Source organism: Bufo bufo, chromosome 1 (assembly GCF_905171765.1).
Source record: "Bufo bufo chromosome 1, aBufBuf1.1, whole genome shotgun sequence".
Taxonomy (NCBI): Eukaryota; Metazoa; Chordata; class Amphibia; order Anura; family Bufonidae; genus Bufo; species Bufo bufo.
Genome location: NC_053389.1, coordinates 713,699,587 through 713,722,390, shown reverse-complemented (window position 1 = coordinate 713,722,390; position 22,804 = coordinate 713,699,587).

The following is a 22,804-nucleotide window of genomic DNA, read 5'->3' as shown; positions in this document are numbered from 1 at the left end:
GGACGCGGCTGGGCACAAATGCGCCGCAAAGAACGCCCCTTGGGCAGAAAGGAGAGGTGATTATAAAGATTATTTTTAACGTTTTATAATGCGCACAGGGATAATACTTATATGAATTGGGAACTTATTATAAGACCTAGGGGGGCATATAAAGAGCTAACTATGCTCAGAAGTCCTGTCAGTGTCCCTTTAAAGGGGTCAGGAAATGCCTTTATGGATTCAGGGTCAGTTTTTAGTTTTATTGATTTCAAATTTGTTGAACAAATGGGAATTCCTATACTAGAATTACCCACCCTGATCTAGGTTGTCGCCATCGATTCTACCCCCCTGCTAGGGGGCACGGTAAAACTCCGTACACCGGAGGTTACCCTGTCTGTGGGGGTCTGAAATTCGGGCGAGTTAGAGAGAGGGGGGCCTAACGGTAGTTCTTGATTAACCGTAGTTCAAGCTGGGGTTTCATCAGATATTATTCCTCATTTTATTGCTGATTATTCAGATGTTTTTTCCACCACTGAGACAGATACTCTCCCTCCCCATAGGTCTTATGACTGTGTTATCGACTTGGTACCCGAGTCCAAATTTCCTAAAGGACGGATTTATAATCTTTCCGGTCCTGAGTGCATGGCCATGAAAGACTATATCCAGGAGAGTCTCAAGAAGGGACATATTAGGCCCTCCACCTCTCCCCTGGGAGCAGGATTCTTTTTCGTTAAAAAGAAGGACGGTGGTCTCAGGCCCTGCATTGACTATAGAAATTTGAATAAAATCACTATTAGGAATCAGTATTCCATCCCGTTGATTCCTGATTTGTTTAACCATATTTTGGGTGCTTCGTGGTTTTCTAAATTTGATTTGAGAGGAGCGTATAACCTAGTTCGTATTAAGGAGGGAGATGAGTGGAAAACTGCTTTTAATACTCCAGAGGGACACTTTGAGTATCTTGTTATGCCATTCAGTCTTTGCAATGCCCTAGCTGTGTTTCAGAATTTCATGAATGACATTTTCAGAGAACTCATCGGCAAAGTTATGATTGTTTATCTCGATGATATTCTTGTCTTTTCACCTGACTGGGATTCTCATGTGTCTCACATCAGATTGGTTCTTAAAATCCTCAGGGAGAATCATCTGTCCGTTAAATTAGAGAAATGTTTGTTTGGAGTTCAAGAGATTCCTTATCTCGGCTATATTCTTACTCCTCATTCATTTAAAATGGATCCCAGTAAGATTCAGGCTATCCAAGACTGGGTAAGACCATCCTCCTTAAAGGCACTCCAACGCTTTTTAGGATTCGCCAATTTTTACCGTAAATTCATAAAGAATTTTTCTGTTATTGCCAAGCCCAATGACTTAACTAAAAAAGGTTCTGATCTGGTGAACTGGTCGTTGGAGGCCTGTCGGGCCTTTGATACCCTTAAAAATTGTTTTCAGATGGCTCCAGTCTTGGTTCAGCCCAATACGAGGAACTTTTTGTGGTGGAGGTTGATGCCTCAGAGGATAGTGGGGGGGCCATCCTTTCTCAGGGGTCTTCTAACCTCACTAATTTAAGGCCATGCGCCTTCTTCTCTCGTAAGTTCTCTCCTTCGGAGAGAAATTACAATATTGGAAACCGCAAATTAATGGCCATAAAATGGGCATTTGAGGAATTGAGGCATTTTTTTAGAAGGGGCTAGACACCATATTACTGTCCTCACCGATCATAAGAACTTAGTGTTTCTTGAGGCGGCCAAATGCCTTAATCCTAGACAAGCCAGATGGGCCCTGTTTTTTACTCGTTTTAACTTTTCTTTTACTTTCAGACCAGGTAGTAAAAATATTAAGGCAGATGCCTTATCCCGGAGTTTTAATGCCGCCCAATCTCCTGACACCCCCAGGAACCCATCTTGCCGGCAAGCATCTTTGTGGCAGCAATTTCTGCGGATCTTTCCTCTGAGATTCAACGGGCTCAGCAACTTGCTCCTCCACAAACACCGGCAGATAAGTTATTTGTTCCTGAGTGCTTTTGTTTTCAATTATTTGGTGAATGTCATGACTCCGTGCTCTCTGGTCATCCAGGTATTGCTGCCACTAAGGAATTGCTGCTGAGGTCTTTCTGGTGGCCCACTTTGTCTAAGGATGTACAGTCTTATGTTTTGGCTTGCGATGTTTGTGCCAGGTCAAAGACCCCGAGAACACTTCCCGCTGGTGAACTACAACCACTACCCATTCCCTGCAAACCATCGTCTCACATTTCCATGGATTTTATTTCTGATCTACCCACTTCTGAGGGGAAATCAGTGGTGTGGGTAGTGGTTGACCGTTTTAGCAAGATGGTACACTTTGTTCCTTTAAGTAAGCTCCCTGATGCGAAGACCTTAGCATCCTTGTTCATTGAACATGTGGTACGTCTGCATGGTGTCCCTGAGAATATCGCCTCTGATAGAGGCGATAATTTTGTTTCTGGTTTCTGGAGGGCTTTTTGTCAAAGATGCGACATCTCTTTATCCTTTTCATCTGCTTTCCATCCACAGACCAATGGGCAGATGGAACGGTTAAATCAGGCAGTGGAGCTTTTTCTAAGGTGCTATGTATCACATAACCAACTCTTATGGGTGAGATACCTCCCGTTGGCAGAATTCACTATTAACATTCGAGTTAATTCTTCCACGGGGGTGTCTCCTTTTTTTTGTAACAGTGGTATGCATCCTCGCTTTTGTTCTAGTCCCTCTGTATCCTCACTCAACCCGCAGGCAGATTCTTTTACCTCTAATATAGAAAAGAATGGGCACTCTTATACCTGGACCACAAAGTTAGCAAAGTGACACTAATTTATTGGTAGCAGTATATAAATATATGCAGACACTTGTCACCATACATAAATTAAAACTGAATAGTATACCCTAAACAGAACTAAGCCTCTAAAAATACATAAAATAATTATTGATAAAATGCTGGTTGATAAAATACTATTCAATCTAATATCAGTCAATCTAATATCAGTGGACTGATATTAGATTGAATAGTATTTTATTAACCAGCATTTTATCAATAATTATTTTATGTATTTTTAGAGGCTTAGTTCTGTTTAGGGTATACTATTCAGTTTTAATTTATGTATGGTGACAAGTGTCTGCATATATTTATATACTGCTACCAATAAATTAGTGTCACTTTGCTAACTTTGTGGTCCAGGTATAAGAGTGCCCATTCTTTTCTATATTACAATTTTCGCTTTGTGATCGGGGTACGACATCTGTTTGGTGCACCTTGCCATCTTGAGCCAGAGGAGAACCGTCCTTTATCTTTTCCATATATCTTTTTACCTCTAGACTGTGCACAGTCTGGGCGCAGGTTCAATCGAACCTGGAAAAGGCCCAGGAAACCCAGTGTAAACATGCCAATAAGAGACGTTCCAAGGAGGTAAATTTTGTACTCAGCGATAAGGTGTGGTTGTCGACTAAGAATCTTGCTTTGAAACAGTGTTCTAGGAAATTCTCTCCGCATTTCATTGGACCATACAAGATTATTGAAGTTGTTAACCCAGTGTCCTTTAGACTTAAGCTACCCGACTCCTTTCGTATTCATGATGTGTTTCATAAGTCGCTGCTTAAGAGATATGTGTCACCAGTGGTTCCGGTTAAAAAACCTCCTCCACCTGTGGAGGTTGAAGGTCATGAGGAATTCATCATCTCTAGAATAATTGATGTTAGAAAGGTTAGGAACTCCTTTCAATACCTGGTCCACTGGAAAGGCTATGGACCCGAGTAGAGGTCTTGGGTCCCAGCTACTAAGATCCACGCACCGAGGCTCATCATGAAGTTTCATGATGAGCATCCTGGGAGATTTTTACCCAAGGGCTTGGGTCCGGTGGCCCCTCGTAAAAGGGGGGGTACTGTAACAGGGCGCCGAAGGCACACTCGGTCTCCCATCAGCCGCAGACCTGCTGCTTAGCTTCGGGAGCGAGGATCTGTGTTCAGCATCGTTCCCAGGGTGGCTTTTGCTAGCTGGGTTTCCCTGCTCCTAGGTCTGCCTTGAGCGCCGAGCTGATCACTCGGTGCTCGACTTGTTTGTCTGTCAGTCATGTGACGCAGGCCACGTCACATGACCCTCACTCCCCACTATAAATACAGGCAACCTGCTGGCTACAGGTCGCCTGTGATTTTGGTCCCTTAGGCTGTGTATAATTGTTATTTAGCTTACCTTTGGATTTGACCCTTGATCTGCTTCCTGACACCTCTTCTGCCTGCTCCCTGAACCTTGACGCTACCTCTCGGATTTTGACCTCGGCTTGCTTTTGGATTTTGTCTTTACCTCTTCTATTGCACTGACGTGACCTCCTAGACTGACCCTGGCTAGTTGACCCGCCTCGCCCTTCCGTTTTTGGTGGTACCTTTCTTGTTCCACCTCTCTGTCCGCTCTAGTGCTACCTCTCATTGGCTGTCCGCTTCCCTGCCGTCTCTATCTCTCTGCTTGCACTTACTCAGGTCAGGGACTGTCGCCCAGTTGCGCCCCATCACCTAGGGCGGGTGGTGCAAGTAGGCAGGGACAGGGGACCGGGTGGCAGCTCAGGGGGTGCACCTCCGCTCTATCTTTATACCCGCGACTCTACCCCGTGACAGGGACATTCTCCTGAGAAAAGCCAGAGAAATGCCAGATCTTACCATTAACGGAAGAAGGTGGCGCTTTTCCCAGATTTCTCTCAGGAAGTACAAAAAAGAAGAGCAAAATTCCTGGACATTAAACGTTGCGTTAAATATATCCTACTCTATGATTTATCCAGCCAAGCTGAGGATAGTCGCATTGGGAAGTACAACATTCCATGAGGATCCGAAGGAGGCGCTGAGATGGCTGGATCGACATAAACGGCAGCTGGTGGAAGACAAAAGCTGAAGTCATCCGAGATGATAAAGAACATGCTCACGTGTTGATATAGTCTCTGCAAAATGTATGGCGACATGTGTGTATGTGAGCACGATTGGAGGGTATGAATGCTAAGTTGCGGCATAACAGTTGTTAAAAATGTGCACTAGAGAGTTCAGCAGGTAACAGCAGCTCGCCATTATCAATATGTGAAAAGATGCAGAGGGAGCAGGTAGACCTTTAAAGTATTGGGAGGTTTTCTACCACATAAGTAAATTAAGTGTTGACAAGTTTTAGGGTTAGCCAACCCAGTTACACCATCTTGTGTTATCAAAGGTTAATTGCTGATCAGTGCTAGACCTCAACAACAGGTGTTTTATCCACAGGCCAGTCAAACGGTGTTGTAGTGGGGACTTGTTGAGGAGGTTGGAGCACTATAATTGTCTTCTTGAGGGCAAAATTGTTTTGGGGAAGTTATAAGTTATCTGTTCAGATTCTGCAGCCATGGTAGTTCAGACTAACTGTGATAGAGCTATGATTGTACACTATGCACCAGAGAAATGTCTTGATGCGTCTCCTATTTATATGGGGTCCTACACGGTAAACATGTATAAAATGTATAGATATGGCAGGAACCATTAGTTTTTTTAGTTGGAATGTCAGAGGGGTAAAGGATAACAATAAAAGGAAGGTAATACTAGATAGCATAAAACAATACCACCCCACAATATGTTGCTTGCAGGAAACACATTTTTCAAAAGAGCAGACCTCGATGCTTAGTCCTCGTTGGGCGGGGCATTGTTTTCATGCTACCTATTCTACATATGCGAGAGGAGTGAGCGTCCTCATCCACAGGAATATACCATTTGAGTGCCTATCCCAAAAAATAGATGCAGAAGGGAGATTTATATGTTTACATTGTACCATATTCAATACACAATGCGTTATAATAGGTATATATGTGCCACCACCGTACTCCCCTAATGTGCTTAGAACTGTCCTGGGTTTTGTAACGGATCTACCAGAGGTCCCAGTTTTATTATTGGGAGATTTCAATACTGTAATACATGCTGATATGGACAGAATGAGTGTGAGTTCACAATCCACTGGGGAAGGAGTTACTCCATTTGGTAAATTAATCCAAGAGGTCTCCCTGCTAGATTACTGGAGGATGAAACATCCACAAACAAAACAATACTCATGCTACTCTACAACTTATGGCTCTCTGTCAAGGATAGATATGATACTGGGTAATGAGAGCATGGGGCACTTTGTCCAAAAGGTGGAGTATTTACCACGCAGTATCTCGGATCATTCTCCAGTAATGGCCACGGCTGACTTTCTATCTTCCCAACAAAAGGGCAATAAGATATGGAAATTCAACCCATACTGGTTGCATATACTTCCAGGTATTGGCGGAATTGGGGAGAAATTAAAATAATTTTTTATACTTAATAATCCATCAGCCCCCGAAATTGATAGTATGGGATACGATGAAAGCTTTTTTAAGAGGGTTATTGATAGCTGACATAAATAAAATAAAAAAAAGAATCCAAATGAATACATAAATTAGTAGCAGAGGTAGAAGCAACAGAAGCGGAGTACATTGTTTCTCCGGATGTGACAATGGAAAAGAGATGGCGGGAGGCACAGCAAAAACTGAATGACAATCTATTACTAACTGCACAAAATAAAAGTTTTTTTCAGAAACAATCCTACTATGAAGAAGGAGAAAAGGCAGGCAGATTGCTAGCGATAATCTCTAAAGCCCAACAACAAACAACATACATAGCAGCCCTTAGAGATAGGGAGGGGAACATACACACATCACCAGAGCATATACTGAGAATCATGCACTCATTTTACTCTTCTTTATATGAGGTCAAGATGTGTGCATCAGATGAGGATTTGCAGGGGTTCCTACACCCGCTGCATTTGAATACACTCTCTGAAGAACAAAGAAGCATGCTTGATGGGCCTATAACAATGAAAGAAATGGAATTAGCCCTAAGTGATATGTCCAATAATAAAGCCCCAGGCAAAGATGGGATACCGGTAGAAATATATAAATCTTATGCTTCAACACTTCTGCCTCAGTTGTTGGAGGTGTGTGAGGAAGCTAGAGATTCAGGCAGATTACCACCATCCATGAATGAGGCCATAAATATATTGCTACCAAAACCAGGTAAAGACAATTTAGAAGCAGACTCTTATAGATCTATATGTATATGTGGATAAGAGCACTCTCAGAAATCAAGAACCATGCAAAGATACAAGAAATATATTTATTTATGCTGAATATTACTATAAAAACATATATAAAAAGATAAACAGTCGATAGCTTGTAGCAGATAAAGAATGATAATATATTAATGGAAGAATAGCAGCATGATATATTCAACCAAATGCACCACTCCTAAAAACACCTGCTTGTGACAGCAGTAAATCAATAGCAGCAAAATACAATCGAATGGGTAAATAGCAGCAATATAATCGAATATGGACAATCCCAATAGCAATATCTCGATGATATGGAAATTGGGTAAAACTGCAATAAATCGAACTGCAAGAAAATCGAACTGCAAAAAAATCGGAAATCAATAGTATCCACTACTAGTAATCGATAGAAAACTTCAAAGTTCCTTACTTTATTCCACCAGAACCAATCCGTCCTATGAATATTGGTTGTGGTTAATTTCGTGCAAAACTTTCCTGAACAAAGCGGCCTCCCCGCTAAATCAGGATGGGTAGCGGCATCCCGCTACTTAACAGCTTGCAAGCGATTATTCGTTTATCTTTAATCCAGCTTCCTTCGAATCAGACTTTACCGAACCTTGGGATATTGTCACTCCCTGTGTTGTGCCGGCGATGTTGTCGCACTCTGGTATTGGGAGTTATTTTCTTAATGAAGACAACGCTGGCGGGCTGTTGTTCAACACGTGGGCCAGTGATGTATCGGTTCCTTTCTGTGTTGGCCGTCAAATCGCGTAGGTAACTTTTGAGAATGATAAATCCCACTTTTTTCGGGTCGGTTGCAGTCGATGGTTTATAAATGTCTCTGGTCACAAATTGCGGGGGATGTGGCACCAGACGCGTTTCGGGGTATTTGCATTCACCCCTTCCTCAGTGGTAGACATCCCCCTTTGGCATTCCTCTTTTATAGTGATAGTGGGATGTCTACCACTGAGGAAGGGGTGAATGCAAATACCCCGAAACGCGTCTGGTGCCAAATCCCCCGCAATTTGTGACCAGATACATTTACAAACCATCGACTACAACCGACCCGAAAAAAGTGTGATTTATCATTCTCGAAAGTTACCTACGCGATTTGACGGCCAACACCGAAAAGGACCAATACATCACTGGCCCACGTGTTGAACAACAGCCCGCCAGCGTGGTCTTCATTAAGAAAATAACTCCCGATACCAGAGTGCGACAACATCGCCAGCACAACGCAGGGAGTGACAATATCCCAAAGTTTGGTAAAGTCTGATTTGAAGGAAGCTGGATTAAAGGTAAACGGATAATCGCTTGCAAGCTGTTAAGTAGCGGGATGCCGCTACCCATCCTGATTTAGCGGGACGCCGCTTTGTTCAGGAAAGTTTTACACGAAATCAACCACAACCAATATTCATAGTAAGGAACTTTGAAGTTTTCTATCGATTACTAGTAGTGGATACTATTGATTTCCGATTTTTTTGCAGTTCGATTTTCTTGCAGTTCGATTTATTGCAGTTTTACCCAATTTCCATATCATCGAAATATTGCTATTGGGATTGTCTATATTCGATTATATTGCTGCTATTTACCCATTCGATTGTATTTTGCTGCTATTGATTTACTGCTGTCACAAGCAGGTGTTTTTAGGAGTGGTGCATTTGGTTGAATATATCATGCTGCTATTCTTCCATTAATATATTATCATTCTTTATCTGCTACAAGCTATCGACTGTTTATCTTTTTATATATGTTTTTATAGTAATATTCAGCATAAATAAATATATTTCTTGTATCTTTGCATGGTCCTTGATTTCTGAGAGTGCCCTTATCCACATATACATATTTTATCCAGTTATCGAGTGAGTGTTCTCGTTAGGCAAGGAGCACCTCTTTTTGAAGTTCCGATTTCCTAGTGCGACATTCTACCCTTTTATACCTCTTATAGACCTATATCTTGAATTCCAGTAGACGTGAAGATATTGGCAAAAGTTCTGACGAATTGCCTAAATAGGGTAATAACGTCTCTCATACATACTGACCAAGCTGGCTTTATGCCAAATATGTCCACAGCTGTGAATGTTAGGCGTCTGTACTTAAATATCCAAGCGGGCCAGGTCCACACCTCGAATGCGGCGGTCGCATCTCTTGATGCGGCCAAAGCATTTGACAGTGTGGAATGGCGGTATGGATACAATTATTATATGCTACTCCCAGAGCGTCAGTGAGAGTAAATGGCAATCTCTCAGACTCATTCCACATTTATACGGGGACTAGACAAGGGTGCCCTTTGTCACCACTATTATTTGCGGTGGCAATAGAGCCACTAGCTGAAGCCCTGAGAACCGCGGGCCTAGTAAAAGGCTTTCAATATGGAAATCTTACTGAAAAAGTTGCACTATATGCGGACGACTTACTGTTATTTTTGGAGGATTGAGAGACACCCCTTCCAGAGGCTATTAAGGTTATAAATGATTTTGGCCAACTATCTGGATTAACCATAAATTGGTCGAAATCCGTCATAATGCCCTTGTCTAACAAAGAGAATTCGACTCCGCTAGAGGTACCGGACCTCAAAGTCGTTACATCTTTTAAATACTTAGGGGTGAAAATATCTACTGATACACGAGAATTTGGAGATCTAAACCTGGTACCTTTACTTGAAAGGTTCAGAAGTAAAATGCAAGCGTGGACTAAGCTACCTCTTACGCTGATTGGTAGAGCCAACCTTATTAAAATGATTTTCATGCCCCAGTTGTATCTTATTCACAATGCACCAACATGGATCCCACTCCGGTTCTTCTATAAGGTCAATGTGATCTTTAGAAACCTAATATGGAAACGAGGTGTCCCACGCATAAAATTAAATACACTACATGGGGGATTAAAATAATGAACAGAAAATTTCCCACCCAACCAACCAAACTCCCCCCCCCTCCCCCCCAGGTGGTGAAACGGGCACTAGGCTTCCAACCCAGTACAATGTTCATAGCTCTAATGGTCAATACCTGAAGTACCACCCATATAAGTACAGCAGACATTATCCTACCATATCAATGGTATTTCAATTATACATACCAGGGAACCCAAACTTGGCGTCATGTATAAGCATCATAGAGAGGAGAATATTTTGATCGACACAGCAGCTCCCAAATCTACATCCTTAGTAAGGGAGACTAGTCAGGGTAACGTATCCTATAGTTTTCCCAAGTTTCCCATATCTTATCAAATTTCGCCACACACTTTCTTTTAACATAAACACCTTTTTCTAGTCGCAAGACTTCCGACAACCTATTTAAGAATTCTTTCCTAGTCGGAGCTTGCGGTCGAAGCCAGTGTTTGGCGATCAATTTCCTGGCCTGAAAAAGCATGCGTTGTACTCCCAGACGGTGATGACGATTTTTAATGTACAATATCCCAGCCACGCATGCCCTCGATCCAGGCGGAACCACTATGTTATAGGCGTCTTTGATCAAAATCAAAATTCCGTTGTTCCGCGCAGTCCCAGAACATATGCATCAGGGATGCAGGACCGTTGCCACACCTAGGACAGTCTGCATTTACCCGAACACCTATATTACATAGGAACTATGGGGTCCTATGCACACGGTGCAGTAAAAACAATTGAGACATACGGTGTCCCTCACACACCGACAGTTGTGGTGTTAGCGCTAAAATCGACTTCCATTGCTCCTTCGAAATCGGCCCCACCTCTGCCTCCTATTTATGCTTGACTGCTAGGACCTCTTGTTTCAGTGATTTTACATACAAATTCCTATAAATGGATGATATCAAACCACATGAGGAATTGTTTGTAAGGATCTGTTGAAACAGCGGTACCGTAGTACATTTCAATGACGTCGATTGTGCCTGCTTCTTGAAAGCATGGCGTAATTGCAGAAATTTATAAAAGGCCCATTGCGGGAGACCAAATTCATTTCTCAACTGTTCAAAGGACTTAAAGATACCCGAACTCTGTAACTGATACAAAAATCTCACTCCCTTGCGCTCCCATGGTGTAAACCCTTCTAAATTGAACATTTCGGGCAGATGCGGATTCCTCCAGATAGGGGAGACCTGCGTAAACCCTTGAACTGCAAGCAATGTCCTGCATTTTTGCCAGATCTTGTGTATCATCGCAAGGGTTGGATGACCTGACATCTTATCGGCCAACGCCCCATGTTCCAATAGAGTCACCGGGGAGTCCTGTCCTATGATATGGGCCACCAATCTAGCTGAGGCACTATCCCCAGGGTTTCTCCCCCATCCTCTTAGCTGCTGCAATTGGGCTGAAAAATAATATAACCAGGCGTTTGGGATTGCAAACGCCTCTTTGTAGTGTATCAAGACGGATCCGAGCTTTTTTGTGACGCCATATAAGGTCCCTAAACAATCTATTTTGACAAATATCCTATGAGGTATCCAAATCGGGGAATTATGCAGGACATACATAAGCTTGGGCATAACAATCATTTTAAGGAGGTTGCTCCTCCCAATTTCCAACATCGGTAGTTTGCACCAGGCTTTAACCTTCTCAGACAATGTATTCAATAACGATTCTATTTTAAGGTTAATATACAGTCAGGTCCATAAATATTGGGACATGGACACAATTCTAAAATTTTTGGCTCTATACACCACCACAATGGATTTGAAATGAAACGAACAAGATGTGCTTTAACTGCAGACTGTCAGCTTTATTTATTTTTAGGTATTTACATCCAAATCAGGTGAACGGTGTAGGAATTACAATAGTTTGCATATGTGCCTCCCACTTGTTAAGGGACCAAAAGTAATGGGACAGAATAATGATCATAAATCAAACTTTCCCTTTTTAATACTTGGTTGCAAATCCTTTACAGTCAATTACAGCCTGAAGTCTGGAACGCATAGACATCACCAGACGCTGGGTTTCATCCTTGGTGATGCTCTGTCAGGCCTCTACTGCAACTGTCTTCAGTTCCTGCTTGTTCTTGGGGCATTTTCCCTTCACTTTTGTCTTCAGCAAGTGAAATGCATGCTCAATCGGATACAGGTCAGGTGATTGACTTGGCCATTGCATAACATTCCACTTCTTTCCCTTAAAAAACTCTTTGGTTGCTTTTGCAGTATGCTTTGGGTCATTGTCTATCTGCACTGTGAAGCGCCGTTCAATGAGTTCTGAAGCATTTTGCTGAATATGAGCAGATAATATTGCCTGAAACACTTCAGAATTTATCTTGCTGCTTTTGTCAGCAGTCACATCATCAATAAATACAAGAGAACCAGTTCCATTGGCAGCCATACATGCCCACACCATGACACTACCACCACCATGTTTCACCGATGAGGTGGTATGCTTAGGATCATGAGCAGTTCCTTTCCTTTTCCATACTCTTCTCTTCCCTTCACTCTGGTACAAGTTGATCTTGGTCTCATCTGTCCATAGGAGGCTCACCAATGGTTTACATCTTGTGGTGAACCCTCTGTATTCACTCTGGTGAAGTCTTCTCTTGATTGTTGACTTTGACACACATACACTAACCTCCTGGAGAGTGTCCTTGATCTGGCCAACTGTTGTGAAGGGTGTTTTCTTCACCAGGGAAAGAATTCTTCGGTCATCAACCACAGTTGTTTTCCGTGGTCTTCTGGGTCTTTTGGTGTTGCTGAGCTCACAGGTGCGTTCCTTCTTTTTAAGAATGTTCCAAACAGTTGTTTTGGCCACGCCTAATGTTTTTGCTATCTCTCTGATGGGTTTGTTGTGTTTTCTCAGCCTAATGATAGCTTGCTTTACTGATAGTGACAGCTCTTTGGATCTCATCTTGAGAGTTGACAGCAACCTATTCCAAATGCAAATAGCACACTTGAAATGAACAATGGACCTTTTATCTGCTCATTGTAATTGGGATAATGAGGGAATAACACACACCTGGCCATGGAACAGCTGAGAAGCCAATTGTCCCATTAATTTTGGTCCCTTAACAAGTGGGAGGCACATATGCAAACTGTTGTAATTCCTACACCGTTCACCTGATTTGGATGTAAATACCCTCAAATTACAGCTGACAGTCTGCAGTTAAAGCACATCTTGTTTGTTTCATTTCAAATCCATTGTGGTGGTGTATACAGCCAAAAATGTTAGAATTGTGCTGATGTCCCAATATTTATGGACCTGACTGTAGCTATTCGGGTGTGCAGTATCTAGGATCCCCAGATATTTGATTTGGTGCGCAACCTGTAGCGGGCAAGACTGGAGAAGGAGGGTTCTGGCAGGGTTATCCAAGGGTAGAAGAATAGACTTATCCCAATTAATTCGTAATCCAGATCTATCCCCAAACTCCTGTAATAGGGACATAATAGGACCTAAGGATATTTCCACATTACCCACATAGATTAACATATCGTCCGCATACAGGGACACCCTCTCTTCCCGTGACCCACAAGGGAATCCTACTATCCTGTCAGTTGTGCGCAACATACAAGCAAGCGGCTCAATTGCAATGGCGAAAAGAAGAGGGGACAGCGGGCACCCCTGACGAGTTCCCCTACCCATTTCAAATGCCTCTGATATACCCCCATTGGCCCGGATCCTGGCCATGGGGCCAATGTACAGCAACTGAACCCAGGAGATAAAGGTCTTCCCAAATCCCATGACTCGCAGCACCTCCCAAAGATAGCTCCATTCAACACTATCAAAGGCCTTAGCCGCATCCAAAGAGAGGACAGCCCGTCCTCCTACTGAGTCAACCTTCCTCTGAGTATTAAGGAAAAGTGTCCTTAGATTAACCGAGGTAGACTTATCCGGCATGAATCCTGCCTGGTCACTATGAATAATAGTTGTAATGACCGATTGTAACCGATTCGCTAAAACCTTTGCTAAAATCCTAATATCAGAGGTCAACAGAGAAATCGGTCTGTACGAGTCAGGGAATTTGGGATCCTTACCGGGCTTGGAAGGCTCCCTGTTAACAGGGCATCATTAAAAACCGACAGGAGGTGAGGCAACAGGACACCGCTATATTTTTTTAAAAACTCTGCTGGCAGCCCATCTATCCCAGGGGCTTTTTCATTTGGGAACGATTGTATCGCCACCTCCAGCTCGGCAAGAGTCAAAGGGCCATCTAAATATGTCACACTCTCCGCCGACAGTTGCGGAATCGCAATTCCTTCTAGATATGTGGCTATGTTTGTAGAGTCCACCTCTAATTTTGTCCTATAAAGGGATTCATAATAGGCATGAAATACTGTCAAAATATCTTCGTCCGTCGTGGCAATAGAACCATCAGCCCTCAGAATAGACAAAACTCTAGATGGACCATCCTGGGCTCTAATAACCCTTGCCAGTAGCTTCCCGGAACTTTCTCCCGCTCAAAATACTTTTGTTTAAGAAAAAACCTACGGTGATCCGCCGCTCGTAGAAGATGTTGCCTCAACCTCTCCTGTGCTGCCATCAGGGATTCCTCATTAGTCTTATTAGGGTGACACACATACCTCTCCTCCGCCTCCACTACCAGAGCCTGCAACTTTTTCTGAGCGTCCCTAGTTTTAGATTTATGGCGACTAATCTTTTGGATGTACAAACCCCTGACAAATGCTTTGCATGTATCCCATACTACCCCCAAGGGCGCCGAACCCACGTTCTGGGTAAAAAATTCTCTAATTTCCTCCCCAATTCCACCCTCCCCATCTACTAGCTGTTACCAGAAAGGATTAAGCTTCCAAGCACCAACCCCAGGTGGGCATCTGATGTCCAGTTGCAGTTCTACATAAATCGGGGAGTGGTCGGAAAGACTTCTAGGTAAGTATTTAATGTCAGTCACCAGCGACAGTACCTCAGGAGTGCCTATGGCTAAGTCAATTCTAGATAATGAATGATGAGAGCTAGAATAACAGGAGAACTGCCGGGTGGTAGGATTTCTCACCCGCCACATATCATGTAGATCCAGCGCCTGCAGCACTTTGGCGAAATTAGAGTCTCTACCCCCATCTGACATCCCACCCCTATCCAGAGCCACAGAGGGACAGGTGTTAAAGTCTCCTATTAATAGTATTGGACAGTGCGTTAATTCCTCAACATATCTCATAATTTCTTTTATACGGCGTTGGAATGTACACCGCAACCAAAATAAAAGACCAATGGTAACAAGTACAATGGAGACATACAAATCGCCCACTAGCGTCTGTACAGGACGAGTGACATATAAACGGCAGTGACCTATGCACCAGAACACTTACCCCCCTGGAATGAGAAGAAAGGACAGAGTGATATGAATGACCAACCCACGGTTTGTGTATGACCGATATAGTAGTCTGAGACAAATGAGTCTCTGACAGACAGAAGATAGCGGGATGAAAGTGCTGCAGCACAGAAAACACCGCCGTACGTTTTGTCGGGTCTCCCAAACCCCTAACATTCCAGCCTACAATTTTTATGTTATGTGTCATTGGGACATATAGTACATGTTAGAGCAAAACATAATTCCCCAGTAACATATGATACCTGCATATTCCCCACACTCTGCATAGGATTCCTCAACCCGTTCCACCGCACGATCCCCCCTTCCCCAACCCTCAAAAGTATCCCAACAGCATAATAATTTCTCGTTAGGATAAAATCCCTACACGGTAAAAAGCAGAAAATAGGGTGAAAAAACTTCCCTACAGTCGGCCATATATATGGCTGAATGGCTGCCCAAAAAAAACCTGTGTAACTGAGTGCACACATGTATCGGGTCATATGCGCTGACCCGCCTATATACAAGTATATCTGCAACACAGCACATAGTGGTAAATTACAGTAACATAATTTAACAACCCCAGGTGACCCCTACATCAATATACAGAGGAGACCCAAGCGGGCAAACTGACAAAGCATTTTTAACCTAAACATATGTTCATAGGCATATTAATCAAAAGGGAGATGCATCAAATATACAGAAAGTTCGTATAAGTAAAGAAACGACATCGCAAGCATATCCCAGGGCATTATCAATATATCTCACGGGTCCCAGAATTTCCAAAAGCGAGGCTCTCAGTCCATCGGCTTCCAATTCTTGAGCGAGGATTCATTGGCGTTGATCCACTGTGCCGCTTCTAGAGGAGTATCAAAGAAACAGACTTCCCCATGCGCCACCACACGAAGCTTGGCTGGGTATAACATTGAGTACGGAACTTGCAAATCCCGGAGGCGTCGCTTGACTTCCAGGAACTTGACTCACTTCCGCTGGACCTCAGCAGAGAAATCTGGATATATCGCCACTTTACTGCCATTAATTAATAGCTCAGGATGATCCCTCGCTTTCTTAAGAATCGCATCTCTGTCCCTGAAGTGAAGTAGCTTCATTAACCACCTCCAGACCGCCTAACGCAGGATCGCGTTCCGGAGGTGGCAGCGCTGCGCAGAGTCACGCATATACGCGTCATCTCGCGAGACGCGAGATTTCACTCAAAGCCGGCCCGCGCATGCGCATCGCGGGCCGGCAAAATTAAAAGAAGTATTTCGTCACCAGCCTGCCAGCAACGATCATTGGCTGGCAGGCTGGCGATTTTCAAAAAATCCAATCAAAAGTCATATAACAGATCATATTAGTAAATATGATCTGTTATATGGCTTCTCTGCTCCTGTGCTGGTCCTTTTCGTCGGTTGGATCCAGCACAGGAGCAGACTGAACTGTGAGTACACTAACACTACACCTTAGCCCCAGATCACCCACCTGCACCCCAATTAACCCTTTGATCACCCCTTTCATCGCCCCTGTCAATCACTAGTGAAAGGAAAAAAAGTGATCAGTGTAAACTGTCACTTTTTTTTTTTCACTGGTATTGGCTGTTAGGTTTTAGGGATAGTTTAGGCCCCTTGGTTAGGTAGTTAGCGTCAGTTAGCGCCCACCCCACCGCACCGCAGTCACTTTTATTCGCTGTTTAGCGTATCGCTAATCAGCATTTGTACTTTTATAGTATCTGTAAGTGATCAAAACTGATCACGGTCAGATCTATAATAGTATTAGTGTCACCTTAGCTCGCCCTCCACCCAAAACGCAGTGTTTGCCCGATCAGGCCTGATCGGTCGCCCACACGTGCGTTCACCCACGCCCGCCCCACCGCAGTGACAAAAAATATATATTTTTTGATCACTGCACATTCATTTTACACGCACTGCGGCGATAAAAAAATCTGTTTTGATATTTTTTATCAACCGCAGCAGCCTCCGGTACTTCGCTAGCCTCCCCTTTGTAAGACAGGTTTGCTTTTTTTCTTGGGTAGTCTCAGGGAATACCCCTAAATTTAGTAGTCCAAAATGTCAAACAGGGGGTATTCTTCTGAAGAGGCCTACAGGATTCTGACCCAGTCGGATGAGGAGTGGGAACCCTCATCTGACGAATCTAGCGGGTCACATAGTTACATAGTTGATAGGGTTGAAAAAAGACATAAGTCCATCAAGTTCAACCAAGGGATAGGTGGGGACGTGAATCCCAGAAGGAAGTGAGATTGAGATTTCTGCATGTTTTCATAAGCATTAATGTTGTTTACTTTTATCTAAACCCTTTTTAAAACTGTCCACTGTTCCTGCTGTGACCACGTCCTGAGGAAGTCTATTCCACAGATTCACAGTTCTTACAGTAATGAAGCTTTGACCCTTTTGGAGACTGAACTTTTTCTTCTCCATTCGGAGACAATGCCACCTTGTCTGTTGAGAGCATTTTATATGGAACAGCTTTTCACCATATTTTTTGTATAGCCCATTTATATATTTGTATAGCTTAATCATGTACCCCCTTAGAAGTCTCTTCTCAAGACTAAATAAATTCAATTCTTTAAATCTTTCTTCATAAATGAGGCCCTCCATGCCCCTTATCGATTTAGTCGCTCAGAATATGAACCTGTGGAAAGCAGTGGCTCTCTGACCCAAAGTTCGGACGAGGAGGTGGAGGTCCCTGGCAGCACCAGGCGTACCCGGCCCCATGTCGCTAGACCACAGGTTACGCAGGATCCGCTTCAAGAGCAGCAGAGTGGGGCTGTCGCTGCCGGATCACGTGGTGAGGCATACACCAGCAGCGCAGCCCTTCCTGGACCTAGTACCAGCACTGCCGTACAACCTGGTGAAGTAGCGAGCACCAGAAGGGCAGTTGAAGCTGGTACGGTGGCACGTGCAATAGTTACCCCGTCGCAGCCACCGCACAGACAGGCCCGTAGAGCCCCTAGAGTCCCTGAGGTGCTGGCAAATCCTGATTGGCAGTCACCAACTTCAGCCGCACCAGTAGTTCCCCCTTTCACCGCCCAGTCTGGAGTTCGGGTTGAGACGGCTCAAATCGGTTCGGCCCTGGGATTTTTTGAGCTGTTCTTGACTGCGGAGCTCTTGGACTTAGTCGTGGCAGAGACCAACCAGTATGCCACACAATTTATAACCGCAAACCCGGGAAGCTATTATGCCCAGCCTTTCCGGTGGAAACCAGTCCAAGTTTCCGAACTTAAAATTTTTTTGGGCCTTCTCCTCAACATGGGCCTGACAAAAAAGCATGAATTGCGGTCATATTGGTCAACGCACCCAATTCATCACATGCCCATGTTCTCTGCTGCTATGTCCAGGACACGATTTGAGACCATCCTCCGTTTTCTGCATTTTAGCGACAACACCACTTCCCGTCCCAGAGGCCACCCTGCTTTTGACCGGCTCCAGAAAATTCGGCCCCTCATAGACCATTTCAACCTGAAATTTGCAGATTTGTATACCCCTGAGCAAAACATCTGCGTAGACGAGTCCCTAATACATTTTACCGGGCGCCTTGGCTTCAAACAATACATCCCAAGCAAGCGTGCCCGGTATGGGGTTAAATTGTATAAGCTCTGTGAAAGGGCCACAGGCTATACCCACAAATTTCGGATCTATGAGGGAAAAGATCAGACCCTGGAGCCGGTCGGTTGCCCTGACTACCTGGGGAGCAGTGGGAAGACAGTCTGGGACTTGGTGTCACCCTTATTCGGCAAGGGGTACCATCTTTATGTGGACAATTTCTACACAAGTGTGGCCCTCTTTAGGCATTTGTTTCTAGAACGGATTTGCGCCTGTGGCACCGCGCGAACTAGTCGCGTGGGCTTCCCCCAACGGCTTGTAACCACCCGTCTTGCAAGGGGGCAGAGGGCTGCCTTGTGTAACGAAGAACTGCTCGCGGTGAAATGGAGAGACAAGCGTGACGTTTACATGCTCTCCTCCCTTCACGCAGACACGACAATCCAAATTGAGCGAGCAACCCGTGTCATTGAAAAGCCCCTCTGTGTCCACGACTATAATGCGCTCATGGGAGGGGTGGACTTCAATGACCAGATGTTGTCTCCGTATTTAGTTTCCCGCAGAACCAGACGCTGGTATAAGAAGGTGTCTGTATATTTAATTCAATTGGCTCTGTACAATAGTTTTGTTCTCTACAGTAAGGCTGGGAGAACAGGATCCTTCCTCAAATTCCAGGAAGAGATCATCGAGAACCTCCTTTACCCAGGAGGTTCCGTGGCCCCATCCACCAGTGTAGTTAGCTGTCTACACGAGCGACATTTCCCCAGTGTCGTTCCTGGTACCTCAACCCAACCGTCACCCCGAAAAAGATGTCGTGTCTGTAGCAGGAGTGGAATAAGGCGTGACACCCGCTATTTCTGTCCTGACTGTGCTGACCACCCTGCCCTATGCTATGGAGAGTGTTTCCGGAAGTACCACACACAGGTACACCTAGCATAGGGATCACATCTCACCAGGACAGGCACACAGGGCTATTAGGGCCCATTCACTCACAGCTGCTGCAAACCTCTCCTTTCACCTGGGATAAAGTGCATAACGTACTTCGCCACATCTTTGGGCGATTTGCGCTTTGCACATTGTCGCATGGGGAAGGAGAGGTTTGTTCTATAAAGGTAAAAAAAACTAAACAAAAAAAAAAATACCGGTAAGTAAAAAAGTTAAACGTTCAGTTAAAAAAGTTCAAAAAAAGTTTCTATGTTCTGTTCAACAGTTAATAAATTTATTGCGTTGCGGCCTGGTTTTTTCTTTTTTGTTTTGTTTTTTTTACCTTTCAGGTGGACCAACCGATCGACTAGCTGCAGCACTGATGTGCATTCGGACAGAAGCATTGCGCTGCTGTCAGATTACACGCAAGTCGGTGTATGCGGCGCTGCAAGACGAGATTTCTCCTCTGCAGTAAAAGATACGTTTGCCGAGGCATATGAGCTGAGGAGGTGGCGGTGTTCATATACTTTGGCAAACACTTTGTATATATAAAAAAAAAAAATCCCGGCAATGATTTATTCATCCACATCGATTGATGTGAATGGAGAAATCTGGTTTGCCAGGGCATACGAGCTAAGTGGGTATGGATGTTGGGCGGAGCTCCTATGTCCTGGCAGACGCCTTTCCCCTCCTTTTTCTTTTTTTGGCAGAGATTTTTTCATCCACATTGATCGATGCGAATGAAGAAATCTGTGCCGTTCATTTTTTTCTTTCAGCCCAGCGGCTGAACGGAAAAAAAAAATCTCATTACCTGTATGCTCAATATAAGGAGAATAGCAGAAACTCCTAATGCTGGGCATACATGTAATGATTGCGGACACCCTCAAATGCCAGGGCAGTACAAACACCCCACAAATAACACCATTTTGGAAAGAAGACACCCCAAGGTATTCGCTGAGGGGCATATTGAGTCCATGAATGATTGAAATTTTTGTCCCAAGTTAGCGGAAAGGGAGACTTTGTGAGAAAAAAATTTAAAAAATCAATTTCCGCTAACTTGTGCCAAAATTTTTTTTTTTCTATGAACTCGCCATGCCACTCATTGAATACCTTGGGGTGTCTTCTTTCCAAAATGGGGTCACATGTGGGGTATTTATACTGCACTGGCATTTTAGGGGCCCCAAAGCGTGAGAAGAAGTCTGGTATCCAAATGTCTAAAAATGCCCTCCTAAAAGGAATTTGGGCCCCTTTGCCCACCTAGGCTGCAAAAAAGTGTCACACATGTGGTATCTCCGTATTCAGTAGAAGTTGGTGAACGCGTTTTGGGGTGTCATTTTACATATACCCATGCTGGGTGAGATAAATATCTTGGTCAAATGCCAACTTTGTATAAAAAAAATGGGAAAAGTTGTCTTTTGCCAAGATATTTCTCTTACCCAGCATGGGTATATGTAAAATGACACCACAAAACACATTCCCCAACTTCTCCCGAGTACGGCGATACCAGATGTGTGACACTTTTTTGCAGCCTAGGTGGGCAAAGGGGCCCACATTCCAAAGAGCACCTTTCGGATTTCACAGGTCATTTACCTACTTACCACACATTAGGGCCCCTGGAAAATGCCAGGGCAGTATAACTACCCCACAAGTGACCCTATTTTGGAAAGAAGACACCCCAAGGTATTCCGTGAAGGGCATGGCGAGTTCCTAGAATTTTTTATTTTTTGTCACAAGTTAGTGGAAAATGATGATTTTTTTTTTTTTTCATACAAAGTCTCATAGTCCACTAACTTGTGACAAAAAATAAAAACTTCCATGAACTCGCCATGCCCATCAGCGAATACCTTGGGGTCTCTTCTTTCCAAAATGGGGTCACTTGTGGGGTAGTTATACTGCCCTGGCATTCTAGGGGCCTAAATGTGTGGTAAGGAGTTTGAAATCAAATTCTGTAAAAAATGACGAGTGAAATCCGAAAGGTGCTCTTTGGAATATGGGCCCCTTTGCCCACCTAGGCTGCAAAAAAGTGTCACACATCTGGTATTTCCGTATTCAGTAGAAGTTGGGGAATGTATTTTGTGGTGTCATTTTACATATACCCATGCTGGGTGAGAGAAATATCTTGGCAAAAGACAACTTTTCCCATTTTTTTATACAAAGTTGGCATTTGACCAAGATATTTATCTCACCCAGCATGGGTATATGTAAAAAGACACCCCAAAACACATTCCCCAACTTCTACTGAATACGAAGATACCAGATGTGTGACACTTTTTTGCAGCCTAGGTGGGCAAAGGGGCCCATATTCCAAAGAGCACCTTTCGGATTTCACTCGTCATTTTTTACAGAATTTGATTTCAAACTCCTTACCACACATTTGGGCCCCTAGAATGCCAGGGCAGTATAACTACCCCACAAGTGACCCCATTTTGGAAAGAAGAGACCCCAAGGTATTCGCTGATGGGCATGGCGAGTTCATGGAAGTTTTTATTTTTTTGTCACAAGTTAGTGGAATATGAGACTTTGTATGAAAAAAAATAAATAAAAAAATCATCATTTTCCACTAACTTGTGACAAAAAATAAAAAATTCTAGGAACTCGCCATGCCCCTCACGGAATACCTTGGGGTGTCTTCTTTCCAAAATGGGGTCACTTGTGGGGTAGTTATACTGCCCTGGCATTCTAGGGGCCCAAATGTGTGGTAAGGAGTTTGAAATCAAATTCTGTAAAAAATGACGAGTGAAATCCGAAAGGTGCTCTTTGGAATATGGGCCCCTTTGCCCACCTAGGCTGCAAAAAAGTGTCACACATCTGGTATCTCCGTATTCAGTAGAAGTTGGGGAATGTGTTTTGGGGTGTCATTTTACATATACCCATGCTGGGTGAGAGAAATATCTTGGCAAAAGACAACTTTTCCCATTTTTTTATACAAAGTTGGCATTTGACCAAGATATTTATCTCACCCAGCATGGGTATATGTAAAAAGACACCCCAAAACACATTCCCCAACTTCTACTGAATACGGAGATACCAGATGTGTGACACTTTTTTGCAGCCTAAGTG